The following is a 14,208-nucleotide window of genomic DNA, read 5'->3' as shown; positions in this document are numbered from 1 at the left end:
ATAATGCCTGCCTCATTTATAGCTAAATCCTAGTATCTTAATAGCAGGAGTTTTATTGGTAGCAGCAGGACTTGGATTTGGACCTGTCCCATTACTTTTCCCCTGTAATTTTAGAATTGTTAGTGGTGGGTGCTGAACTAATATTAGTATTTCAGTAGCATCTGAAAGTTCTGAGATATCTCGGAGCCCTATTGTGTCACACACACTACATACCCCCATGGTGGGGGAAAGTCCCAGTCCTGCAGACAGCAGGATAAACAGGTAAGAAAATATGTAACAAAAAGGATATTATATCTCTCTTTTTCAGACGGGGTATCACTATGCACATGGGATAATAGAACTGTTTTCAGAAGCGTGGAGAAATAAAGTGCCAAATGTCAAAAACAAAATCTCTGATTTATCAGAGTCGGGAGTGAGCCTAGATTTGAGTCTCAATACACTGCTCTGATTGAAAGGCAGCTACTCTTTGTATTTTCTAAGTAAGGTTTAAGCATACCTCTAGTAAGGTGGGTATGAATAGTATTGTTCTTGTTGATGAGAAAAAACTGAGTAGGTAACGTGCAAGAAGTAAAAGAAGAAATGAATTAACTTCTCCTTTTACACTTTTCATAATTTACAGATATTTTACCAAAATAGCTAAAAATGAGAGTTGTTTCTATTTTTGACCCAGTGCATCTCCTCATACTTGAAATATCTTTCTAGCACTTAAGTTTTGTTGTTGCAGGCTCACAAGGTAACTTATGGCAGTGTTTTACCTGTTACTAGGATGCAAATACAAAGTGGATGGTTGCAGCCATGCAGAAGCTCTCAATCTGTGTTTGGATAAGTAAAAACAGGCGCAATCAAGTATTTGAATGTTTGGTTACAAAAGAAGTGCATGTGGCCCACATTCAGTGCTAACACTCCTGGATTGCTTATCTACATTCTTATGCTGGCCATTACTATTCCTGAAATCCAGAATTAATGTTTTCAGGAAAGTCCCTCAGAAAGTAAACAAACCCAAGTACTTATTTTTAAGTTAAGCCCTTGTCCAGGTATTTTTCCACACCAAGACAATGAATCCAGCAGGAAGTCCAACAATTATAAAAGCAAGTTCCCTTTAGTAAAATCTCTTTGTGTTTTTGAAGATACGCCTTCTCTATTCCTAACCCATCCTTTAGGTACCAGTTGAGCAATACGTTTGCCGAAGTGGTAGAACCCCCACCTTGGTTTGCATTCTCCATTGGCTCTCTTTCCTGTAGAGAACAATTTAGTCAGCTGTATTTTGGCTGCTGCAGGGGTCAGATGAAGACAGCAATGTTAATTTTCTTGCACTAGAAAGATCTTTTTTGCCTGATAAGAAAAGCAAAATGTCAGCATTGCTTCTGGTAGAGCTTTTCCTGGCCCAGCATGGAAGAAGGGTTTGCTGAGCAATTCTTTCTGGCACTCTGTATTTTTTATAAGTGGATTGTATGCCTGTAGATTGAGGAAGAAATAGAGCTGTCCTTTTCCACCACATCAGAAGAGGTTTATTGCCTTTTTGGAGGGAACGTGCCCAGACACCATCAGAAGGATGAATAGTAACCATCTGGTGAGATGTATTTAGAACAGAGACGCATTTGGAGATGAAGCTCTGACTGCTGCACTGATGGCCTTCAGCCCCGTTGCATTAATGGGGCAGACTTGGCAGCAGAAAGGAGCAGGACCACCTGTCTGTTGGCTTCTCCAGCTCTGGCTTGAGCACATCATCATCTGAGATGCTGGACATCTGCTGCTAGACATTACTCTTGTAGGGAATGGGTGAGCACTTTCGTAAACTTCCAAATAGTTACTCATGAGATAAAAGCAAAGTTCAGCTGGAGTAGCATGTCAGGAAGCAAAACTGAAGGTGAACACCTTTGCTTCTGGAGTGATCAGTGAGCTAATTTAGGAAGAGCTTGATCTGCGGAACAGAAGTGAAATGAGTCTCAGCTGTGCTGCACGCTAGATTTGTGCAGGATCTGAAAACAAGATGCAGGAAGCACCTGAATTTAATCAGTCTGGGGACAGTTGACTCTGAGCTTTATCAGTGCTTCTGTTTAACTGCTGGTGCCTAACAACACCCTGAGAGGCACTGTGAGTTGTTATGTCACCGGCAAGATATAGTAGTGTTATTAATTTAATACTCTTTATATTGTTTAATTTGGAAATTCAGATTTAATGAAATGTCAAACTTGCTGTCCAAATTCTTAAATTAAACATGAATTGCTTGGGAGATTTTCCAGAACTGCTGTTTGTTGCATCAGCCCCACCGTCACTTTTATTGGTTGTAGTAGCAACCATTTTGCAACAAGATAATTTAGCCTTGGCTATAGAGCTTGAATAGCTGCCTGGAGACATTTTGAGCCTGTTTTCCAGAAGAACCTATGATTTTTTTAATAACATCATCAAAAATTGTTTTGTTGGAGGCTGAAGAGGAATAAAAACCAACAAAAGGAAAGGCACTTCCCATTCTTTTGTTGTTCTGATCTCTGTATCTTGCAAGTCATCTGCTTATCAGCTGTTCTCTCCTTGATGCTCTCAAGAGTATTCACATCTTCGTGGTTTTATAATAAGTCATCTAAGTCAGGCATGCTTACTGTCTAAAAGCATCTGTGAAGATATAAATGTAAGGATGAGACTCATGGTTTTCTGGTAAAAGTTGTGAGACTCAGCTCTGTAAGAGATGTGCTACCTAAAGATGCCTTGTAAGGGTTTTGTGAAAGGCAGGGGAGAGAGATTTAGGATGTCATTTGCAAGCAGTCATTTGTTAACTTGTTCCAGAGCTTCATCTCCTCATTTGACTCATACTGATGCTCTTGGGATGCTGTATGTGGATGAAGGCTCTTTATTAATAGAGCTATTGGATACAGAGATACAGCTTTTTTATTTTATTCTCATCCCTGCACTTCTGACACCTTGTAGTGATGTCAAGGATGGGCTGTGACACAGCAGCAGTTCTGTAATAGAGCATATCTCTTGCTTTAAGACAAGTCTGGTAAAGGGCAGTATGATTATGCTGTGAAGTGGACATACAGAATAGGTAATTTAATTTTGTTGCTGTTGTAATCTGCTGGGCATTTTTCCAAAACAAGAGTAGGGAGTAACTGGCGTATTTCATTACAACCGCCCAGATGAGTAGGAGGAGATTAAGCCTTCAATTACAAGACGGAGCATCTTGAGCTAGTGTTACAGCTTGGGGCTGAAGCCACAGCCAATCTAAAAGTAACCTAGAGGACCTCAGATCAACTGCTGCACAGACCTGGTAAAGACTTTCTGTCTTGGCTATTTATGTATTCTATTGAAATAATGTATATATGTATTTTAAGAAAAGGAGAATTTTCATCAAGCTGGAATAATCCCCATGAGTCTTGTCTCTCCTAGCCACGTGGCACTGAAACAAACTGTCAGCCAGTTCTTTTCTTCTGTGTTCATCCATCAGTAAAATAATTTTTAATAGATGTTACCCTGTTTGGCTAGGACCTTTAAATGACATAATTGAACCTCTTGTCTCCTTTCTGACTTCTCCCGTCAAATTTGCAAGGCTGGTTGCCATCAGCAGTTGTGAGTGATTAACATTCTTGCTAATTTTGCTTGCCATCAGACTGTCAAGCTTGGAGATGACATGAAATACTCACGTAGAAATGACAGAATATATGTATTTTTACCCTTTTATGTTTTTTTTTTTTTTTTTTGTAGTAAGAAGCTGAATAAAGCAAGCATTATGTGAGTACCAGAAAGAGCTGTCTTTTAAAAGCATTTCATTAAATAAGACTGTATGAATGAGTAGATCTCTGTTTTGCTGCGAACATCTGAAATAATGATCTTTCATTTCATTGTTTTGGCTTTCTGGGAGCTCCTTTGACTCCACTCAGCTGTAAATGGGAGTTGGGAGGGCTCAACCTACTGCACTGAGAGAACACTGAAATTATTCTTTTAAGAAGAAGATTTAAGCTTATAAATTTGGGATCTGTCTGTAAATGGTGTTTTATGTAGTAAAATGTGTTGGAATAGTAGCTGGAGTGATTAGATTTATTCTGCTAGCTCATATGCATATGTTGGTAATTGGCACAGAAAGCTGTATTTGTCAGTGTCAGATGGTCTGCCAGGGGAATGAGTGAGGTAAGCATTCCCTTACATAATACTTGGGTATTGTGGGCAGTACCAGCAAAGAACAGCCATTCTATACCAGCACCGTGAAGCTGTAAGGTGTGGGTAACTTGATTATTCCAGTGCCTGAAGAGCTGGGTTGTCATTATTGATTCTGAATGTATCAATCATTCATATGGTTTCTTGTAATCCATTGGTGACCAGGAAGCATCAAATGGTGTTGCCACCTTGGTGGCAATCATGCTCTGAGTATGAAGCCATCAACTGCTTCCAGCAATCCCTCCCACTAGCAGAATGTGGTTGGGTGACTTCCTGTGCTTCTCATTCTGAAGACCTAGAAGATGGATGGCGAAACAGGACATGCATTGTTCTGGTGGCTTCAACCACATTTTTGAGTAGCTTTACTGGCTCAGAAAACCTGATGTTGCCTCCCTTGTTAAAAGTTGCGCATGTATATCTGAACAGAGGGAATCTAATTGCAGCTTAACCAGACAGTTATAGAACAAGACCAAGTAATTTGCAAATTGCTGTGTTTTTTCTGAGAAGATGAGCACGTACCAAAGAAAAAACACTCCCCAATATTCAGAGCGGCAAAGAAGCAATGGAGATGTCCCTAAAGAGCTTGCATTATGTATTGTAATCATCTGCAGTGGTATTAAAGAAATGTTTTTTCATTTTCATTCTTTATGCTCTTCTAATCAATGCTGAAAGATTAAAATCACCGTTTCAGGGGCTTTTTTTTTTTTTTTTTTTTTGTGCACAGTATTTAATTTGTGACACAAATCAGTGCAAGTCAGGAAGAAGGGTTTGGAATGTTGAACGGTTCTGCCAATCCTCTGTTCAGTGGCACAGTACTGTTCTTTTTTTTCATCCTTGCTTCACATGTAGGCATCAGATTGACCCTGCAGGTATAAAAAGACTTGATTTTTGGGAAGGGTAGGGAAGAGAGTGTGCCAGGGTTATGATTCTAGTGGTGTGGATGTCAGTGTTGGGATTCTTCAACCTTACTCATACTGGTAGGCTTAAATGAGTTCCATGTGATTTCAGCAAATCAGTGGTACCCATGGTGGGATTCCAGTGAATTACCTGCAGCATTAGTAGTCTGATCAAGCCATGTTGAATGCTGTCGGTAATCAACAGGAGAAAGCTTCAATGGGACAATGAGTTCACATTCACTGTGTCTTCCTTTGGCTGACATGAGGTGGCCCAGCCCTGAGAGGTCTCCTAATAAGGGAGGACAAGTCTGGGAGAGCAGGAACTAAGAGGCTGCAGTCATTTCTATTGTAGTTGAAAGACTGAAACAGTGGTGCCATCACAAGAGGAGGCACCTAACTTATCCAACTGCTTGTTCAGCCCATGGGAGATTGAATCTAAAAAGTAATCTACTGCTGTTTAAAGAAGTGCAGAAAGCAGTGTGGGACACACATACTTTCTGAGTAGCATTGTCTATTACAGATAGAATTGGAATGAAACGGAATGAGTTGTTCTATAGTTGATAAATGATCAACAAAAAGCATGTTGTATGAAAGTTGGGTGGGATTTTATCCTCTCATGCTGTACCAGAGAACTCTCCCTGCGCTCAAACTGTACAACATCAGTATTTCCACTTTTATAATGCTAGAACTGAAAATATTACTTAATTGCTAAAAAATCACCTAATTAAGTGTTCCAAATAACCTTGATGCCATTTGTCAGACAGATGATGTTTGATTTTTTTAGAAGAGGCATGCAGAATTAGGCAAGAGAACATACTACATAGTCATTAGTGCTTCAGTACATGGAACTAGTTAGCAGTGAGCATATACATCAAAGCGTTGTGAGAGAAGATTGAACTTTTGGGGCAGAAGATATTGGAGCATTCTAGAGAAATATAATCTTCATGATTGTTGTATTGCAGGTTAAGTGTAACCTCTTAGGCACTTGAACTGTTTTCTCATTAACAGATGCTAGCTTTCCATTTTTAATAAATATTTGGAATTTTAGTAGCCATCATTTAAGCAGAAAGCAAAGATACTAACTGACTTGCAATTATTAACTTAAGGAATGCAAGAAAGAGACTGGTTGCAGTAATCCTTTCTTCATTGAAACCGTGTTTAAATGCAGTATTTGAGGTCAGGTTTTCATGACCTCAACTGTTATAACATGGGGAAAAAGAGGTATAATCTTGTATTCCTTGTTATGATGTATATTTAATAGTCTGGTTCATATTTGATGCCCGAGCCCACCTTGTAAGACGATTTGGTATTGATTTCAATGGAAACAGAAATTGTATTTTATATTCCAGAATTATGTAAGGCGAAAATCTGACTCTTCCAAAGTCAGGAGCAATTACACCAGAGACTTCAAAGGGGACAAAATTTAACCTCAGGCTCCTCTGAATATACATGTAGACTTTGGAAAATAAATTGGAGAATTACTGCAGTTCAGTGACATGAAGAAGAAAATAAAACCTTAAGGATCATTTTCCTCTCTCGGTGTCTTTCCAGCATTAAATGTATTCACCAATGTGATACTATCAAGTCTTCCAAGGTCAAATATTAGTGTATGCAACAATCTGATGGTATTAGAAAGGATAGACGTTGGCTTTAAGCACAACACTGTTTCTTTCATTGTGAAACCACCATACAGAAATTTCTCACTGCTTAAACTGTTAGTTATGAAAGAGCTTAATGTTTGTCTCAGGAAACTGTAATTCAGTAGAAACGAATTAAAATCCATACAGATTGTATGCTAACAGTGATAGAAATTGATGCAGTGACGTTCTTTACTTCCTTGAAATTCGTGTTTTATTTCTATAATTAGTGTAAAATAGCACAGATTAAGACAGCAAACAGACTTGTTTACTGAGCTTTGACTTACAGGGAGGGGAATTCTGAGCACAAGCTTAGCTAAATACACAAAACAAGCAACAAACTTTGTCAGGGCAGAAAAGTAGCATTTAGGAGACATTGATGCTACTTATGTTAATAACTTTCTGTGTGACACAATGAAGTACATAAACAGCTCTTACTTTTGCTGCTTTGTTAACTAACTGCCAAAGCCTCAATGGAGGAAAAGGTCATCAAAAGGTTACATTTCTTAGGGGACTTTTTTTCCCTTTTCCCTCCCATTTTCTACCTCCTTCTATCATTGGTAGTATCTTCTATGAACTCTTGGGTCTGCTTGCTTTGTCTGTAAGAAATGCTTGGGCACGTTTCTGGTACCTATAAAAATCGGTGTGGCTCCTCTGACTTAAGTAGATATACATCAAATTCTACCAAGGGCCTGTTAGTTCTCTTTTACAGTATCTTTTTTTCCAAAGAGACATCTAAGCATTAACTCTTTTTTGAAGTCTTACAAAAAAAAATTGCATTAACGTTGCTAGATATCGAATGATAGTTTCAAGACTGTGGGGTTAAATAACAATTAACAGAAAGTATAATCTGCCATAACAGAAATGTGACTATATCCTCCATAGCTAATTAGCAGTTGAAAGTCAGATTTTTACACTTAATTTGGGTGTGAATAGAGCAAATCTCTGTAATTGAAGGTTGTCAGAAGAAGTGACTTTAGCAGCTAGCTGTTAATTTACAAGGTGATTCACTTGTGCATGGATTCACAGCTGCCACAGGTTGCAGCACACCTGAGGCTGCATGCACCCCACAGCAGTTGAGTTTTAGCCACATGCCTCTCCCACCAAGCCCCATGCTACCAGACTGAGCTGGCATTCGGAAGAGTGCTGTGGTACTGAAGAATCATGAGGTGTGGAGAATATATAGCAGCATGGAGCTGTTCAGATACTCAGCATCCATCATGGCCCATCAAACATGCTGGAGATGTCTTGAGAAGCACAGTAGGAAGGGCTGAATGTGCTCCAGTGGTACCTTAATCCATGCCCTGCATTGGTACTCGTGTACAAAGGCCTTTTATGAAGAGGCAAATGTTAAATCATAAATGAGCCTTACACACAGCAGGCCAGACTGCACCTTAAGGCACAGTGTGTGTTAGGGCAGAAAGCAGCTTTCTGGTTTGCAGTAGCAGTGCTCTGAGCTTTTCACATGTGTGATTTTTGCCCTCTTTGCTTTCCACATGCTTCTGTGGGGCTGAAGTTATTAGATTGTTTCAACAGAGCAGAAAGAGATTGAAGTCTGCCCGTTTTTCAGGAAGGATGTAGGTGTGACACTGAGGGACATGATCAGTGGGCATGGTGGTGTGATGGGTTGGCAGCTGGACTGTCTAGTGTGTGGGGGGGGGGGGGAGAGGAGGGAATATATATCCTTTTTTTAACTGATGTCTCCATCAGAAGGAAAGCATGATGGATGAGCTCAGATCTAAAGGACGTGGCTTGCTGCATCCTATGGATGCACTGTCGCTCCAGTGTGCTCCAGAAGGCAAGGAAGAAGGCGTCCAAGTGCTCTATGCTGTGATAAGGGAGCTTCTACACTGGCATGTACAGTGTAGAACACTTCGGAGCTGTTCCTTGCATGTTTTGGTAAGGATGGAGAAATGAAGGAATGCAGTGTAGGCTCCATACTGCATTGTCTCTGCTTAAGGGAAGTGGAGTTTGGATTTTAGGAGAGAGGGCAGCTTTTGTGCTGCCTGAGGGACACAGCATCAGCTCTTCCTGGTTGTGTAACCTGTGGGAAGGACATCAGTGAGACCCATTACCTGCAGTTAGAGAAGAACAAAGGCTCTGTTTTCTCATCCTCCACCTTTCAACTCCATCCCTCACATAAGGAATCTTCCCTTATACGCTCTCTTTAAATATATATGTGTATGTTTAGGTGTACACACACACATTTGCATGAGAGTATGTGGGTGTTTCTTGGATTGTCCCTGGGATGTGCTGGTGGTTAGCAGATGGAGAGCACTAACACATAACAAATGACCTGATTGGTTTTCCCTGTTAGCCAAAATAATGCCAGCCCCACTAGTTATTTCTGGAATGTGTTACAGCAGAGCTGTACTCAGACTGTCTTTGTTGCTAAGGAATAAGAGCAACCACACACTTGCAAAGAAAACCAAAACATTCTGATTTCTGAGCTTTTCAAAAACAATGTCTTGAGGGATTTCCCTCTGGACTTACAGTACGTTAATCTTTCCATTTCTTGTCAGAATTGCAGTGTATTCATGTTCAGGTATCATAGCTTGGCTGAGAGAACATTTGTAAACACAGACAAACGTGTCTTCTCTGAACGTTAGGGGTCTTTTCATTTCAGGAAAGCAATTGGGCTACTTGAAATAGTTCTTGTGAATTCAGCACTCAGGAATGGCTATGCCTTGGCAACCCCTGGTATGTGGAACTTGCTTTAATGAACAGAATTTATCGTGGAAATGGGGAGAGATGTTACATAGAATCCTTATTGTAGAATAGTTTTGGTTGGAAGGGACCTCAAAACCCATCTGGTTCTAACCCCTGCCATGGGCAAGGCTGCCGCACACTGAATCAAGCTACAGGGCCCCATCCAACCTGGCCTTGAGTACCTCCAGGGATGTTATCTTTCTGCTGTGTGATGGTCGGCACCTAGAAAACAACAGGAAGTAAACCGAAGAGATACAGCAGCAGTGCAGAGTTTGCACAAATGTCTGCATTTATCCATATGAGCAGACTGTGCAGCACCCTTTTAAAACCCAGCTATTAGTTCCAGTGTTGGCTGTGCAGGGATGAGGTGAGTTTGCAGTTGTTGCTGGTGGATGGTAACATTCTGAAGCTTCAGAAGCAGGTAGGTTTCAGGGTTGATGCTATCGATGCTCTGTGAAGGCCATTCTGCTTAGGAAGAGTTTGTAAAGAACTTGCCAAATTTAGTTTCCTTAGTTATTGCTCAACAGTAGCTCCCTGGTATTTGCCTTTGAAGATGTTCTCCAAAATTAATCAGTCAACAAACTGTTTCCTACTTGAAATTGCCTTCAGCTAAAACAATGCTTTTTGTAGAATTAAAATTATAATATATATTATATATAGATTTTTATTTTTCCTGTGAGTAAATCTATAGAGATTATTAAAATCTGGCTTCTTCTCTCAGCCCTTTTATTTGTAAGGAAACAAATGTGCCAGGTTCAGCAAACAGATGTCCATGCTGCAACAGCCTTCATTGCAGTTGGCTTCAGATGTTCTCAGCCTTACAAATGTCTCTGTGAACTGAAGAGCGCGGAGTTTTACGTCTCTCGGTCTCTTCAGGTCAAATTTGAGGATAACAGAGGATAGTAAAGAAACCTGTGTTGTGTGGGTTTAGAAATCGCACGATTTCTGTGCAGTTTCTTCAGAAGTATCTCATTATTAAAACACACATATAGACAAAAACATGCAGGCAGTATTGCTGTGTGATACTTCACTTGCTTCACACTCGATTTGCAGTGTGGTGCATTAGGGGTTTAGTGCAAAGGGAGCAGGAGTTCTGTGTTAGTAACAGCCTGAGAGGTGCATGGGATCCCTCTAAAGGAGCAGTCATAGCTCATAGCATGAGCGCTTCTGGGGTATATTTTACACTTTGGTGGAGCTTTCTGCAAACTCACTGACACCTCTGACTGCTACAGTGAGATCAGGTTGCTCAGAGCCCCATCCAGCCTGACCACGTAGATCTCCTGGGATGGGATACCCACCACCTCTTTGGCCGTATGCAGTAATTTGCTGTGCTGTACATGATGTGTGTGCATGTGCTCATACTGTGGTCTGCCTTATATATAGGAGCAGGCAGAGGTGCTGGGGAAACGTTTGTCTTCAAAGGGGGCTACATCTTGCCTACTTACATGGAAACTATAATGCTGAATTTTTTACATCATTAATTTCCATGGCAACAAAAATAATCTCATAAATATGAGATTATTGCTTCAGGATCAAAGGGGGTGGGGGGAGAGCCCAGGCTGTGAAAGTGACAGTTCTTATTTAAATATCTTAGCTGCAAAAGGAGCGACAAAATGACTCTCAAGATCTGAGCGTATTTTCATTTTATTTCTTGTTCACTCACAAACCCAGCAAAACAGAACCTTAAATATCAGGCAAATGTAAGCAAAACCCTTCTGTTCTGTCTCGCTGTGTTAGCTGTCAGCATTGCTCGTTACTTCCAAGTGCCCAGCGGATGAGGAAATATTCCATTTGGGGCAATAAAGTTTATTTTTGAAAGAACCTTCTCTCTCCTAGCAGTGTCCTAGCATGAATTGACAGCAGGGATAGACCTAAAGGGAAAGCAGTGCTGCCCACGTGGTGACACAGAATGACTCAGCCCTGACTGCTCTTAGTGGGGATTCCAGTGGAAATGCTTCATCTCAGCAAACTGGTTTTGGAGCACAGTAAAAATTACGTGGGCTTGTGGAGACTACAGACACACTCCACTGCAATTTTCCCTAAGAGAAGATGGCTTCAAGCATCTTCGAGTCCTTCGCTACTTTTCATCGCGTGTCATTTTGAAGCTGTTTGTCTCTGCATACCTATTTACATATCATAAAGTTATGGAGGAAACGCAGCTTTATAAAAGAGGCTTGCCAGCTGCCATTTTTCCTTAAAGAAAAGCTGCAATTTAACATTAACCTAGCAATTAAGCAAAAATTTACGCTAACATGCTGTCTGCCTGCATAAAAATCCCTCTCAACAACTCTGAAAATTCTCTGCAAGGAAGGTAATAGAATAATTCCAGGCATCTTTGATTTGGAAAAGCCATTTTCCAGTATGATTGATACTTCCTTTGTGTTAGCATGGGAGGCCATAGAAAGGGGAGTAATCTCTCTAATGGGTGTACTCCACACTGGTGCCTGGGGTCCATGATACATTTGTCAGGCTTTAATTAAAGTGCTGGAGTTGAATTTCCACAGTAATTAACTTTTATTTGCAGTTACACCATGTCTCTCATTCTTGACACTGGCACTTTCCTGTTAGAGATAGGAGCAGCAATTGGCATAAAAAAATAACATAGAAGAGAAAGGTATAAGAAATGGCACTGTATTTCCCATGGATTTTGAATTTCCATGAATGAAAGAGGCAAAAATAAGTTTTCCCTCAAAGTGATTTTGTTGTTAGCAACATAATCAGTTCTTTCTCATGCACAAAATGTTCATGCCCTTACCTTGGGTGCCCTTCCTTATCCATTGTCCAGTGGTAAACAAGCAACTTTTGTTCAGTTGTCAGCACATGCCCAGTATTCAAGTTAGAACAAATCTCTCTCATCTGGTAGAAGTGTTTTGTTGTCTTTTGGCAAATGCTGGCTTTTAAGCATGAACGGTGTACCTGCTGGAGAGGCTATTCATGTATTATATTGGGACTGAGACTTTGATTGCAGTTATAGGTGGGATACTTGAGAGCAAACATCACAGGAGCCTACATCCTGTTGTCAACAGTCACTTTGGGTTGCAGGAAGCTCAGTCTCATTTGGAAGTACAAATGGATTTTATTAATAAGTGTTAAGTACTTTATTCTGGCCTTTAGATACAGCTTTTCCAGGTATCTTTTCAATTCATTTTAATTCTTGTGGTTTTTCTACTTGGATTTCACTCATGCTGTGGGGCACTGTTATGTAAGAACACAAATAACAAGATCACAGATCATTGTTATTCTTACTTGGATTGGATTTAAGAGAGTAGCCCTCCCATGGCCAGAGGAACGAAGGCCCAGAATCTAGTTCCCTTCTGTCTCAGCTGCTGCATTAGTGACCCCTTTGTAGACCCACTGAGCTCCATTTTAAGAACTAAGGATTTTTTAATCCTATCAATGCAGGCTGAAATCTATGCTGATTAGTGGCTGTCTTCTGATTTCCACACTGGGGATGTTCAAAATCAGTTCACACCATATCCTTACTGGTGCCAACTTGTGTTACTGTGTTCCCAGATGAGATAGGTGAGAGCATCCTTGCTCTACGTTGCAGTTGAGTTAAAGGCTCTGAGCAATAATTAATTTCTCAAGAACCCAAATCTTGTCTTGCCTCACTGTCACATTAATCTTGGTGCCTTCCAAAGAGGAACGAGCTGCTTGCTAGCATTACTTTTTTCCCCAGACCTGTTGGTGTAAACAGATCTTGGAGTTAGCGTTTTGTAATGTACACTTGTATCTTGTTCCCCAAATACTTGAAATCTATCCTTTTTTGTTTGTTTGTTTTTTGTTTAAATTATAACTTCAAAACAGGCAATAGCATGATCTCTCTGAAAGCTATGCTAACAATAAAGTAACCGCTAAGAATAGCATCACTTCTGAAATAAAGCACTAGAGATGATTAAGTAGAACAATGTGGTAAATCAGTGTGGCACTAAAGGGCATGGCAAAGGCCATGAAAAAGAAGAGTAATAAATTGTACGGTGAGATATTTTAATTGGTCGTTGTTTGCGATTTCATGTTGTGTCTATGGATTTCTTTTTAATATTTTCTGTGGGCTGAAAATCAAGTGCCATACTGAACTGGCTATAGTAAAATAGAGCCGTGGATAGTAGTGAGAGATATGGTCTATTCAAGCACAAAATTCCTATGAAATTACTCAGTCTGATCATGTATTTCCAAATGTTCTACCTATCTGATTTATAAGGTTCAGGATTTGCTTCTTCCACTTCTCCTGAAAGACTGTTCTGTAACAAAATGTGGCTGAGTACCGTGAAACCCTTTATGTTAATCTCCCTGTATTTTATTTCTCCTAATTTATCTTGATACTCCTATTTCTACCATCCCTATACTTCATATACGGTATTTATCCACTGTTATTAAAAATATTCCTCATAATCTCCCCAGCTGTTTTATCACCTTTGGCTTTGAACTTACTGCCATGCCAGCATCTCTTTGGTAATGCTGTATCATGGCATGAGTATCATATTCTGCATACAGTTGCTCTATGGAGGAGTCTCATCTTTATGTTCCCCTTCAACACTCACTTAAGAGTAGGAATTCAGAAGCTCTGGAAGACTTGATTTGAATTCTGATCCTACTTAAATCCCTAGATCTGATTTGGAACAAATTGGGCTGAAATGTATTTCACAAAGTCTGTTCTCTAAGAAAGGCCTGTTCACTTAGAGCAAGGCCCCTAGACTTTCCATGCAATCATCATGGGGAGATGGGCACCCACAGAGAGGCAGACCACCCTGTTTTCAGATAGCGCTTCATTCCAACTGTGTTAAGACAGGATCAGCTATTGCCTTGTGTGCCCTGTCTTT

The 14,208-nt window shown here is 40.3% G+C and overlaps 1 protein-coding gene across 3 annotated transcripts in view; it reads left to right on the top strand.

Moving 5' to 3' along the window:
* Window positions 1-14,208, top strand: part of TMEM108 (transmembrane protein 108) — a 141,942-nt gene that overhangs the window by 35,326 nt on the left and 92,408 nt on the right. The window contains exon 1 of one of the 3 annotated variants that reach the window (XM_015854069.3): window positions 3,174-3,262. The exons of the other annotated variants lie outside the window; for them this stretch is intronic. The gene's annotated coding sequence lies outside the window, so the exon portion shown is untranslated. Of the gene's footprint in view, window positions 1-3,173; window positions 3,263-14,208 lie in introns of those variants that run through there. 3 annotated transcript variants of the gene reach the window in all.

The sequence above is a fragment of the Coturnix japonica genome, chromosome 2 (assembly GCF_054131305.1).
Source record: "Coturnix japonica strain WE chromosome 2, WE-NBRP24, whole genome shotgun sequence".
NCBI lineage: Eukaryota > Metazoa > Chordata > Aves > Galliformes > Phasianidae > Coturnix > Coturnix japonica.
The sequence above is the reverse complement of the archived record's forward strand: the minus strand, read 5'-3'. Positions and strand labels throughout refer to the sequence as shown.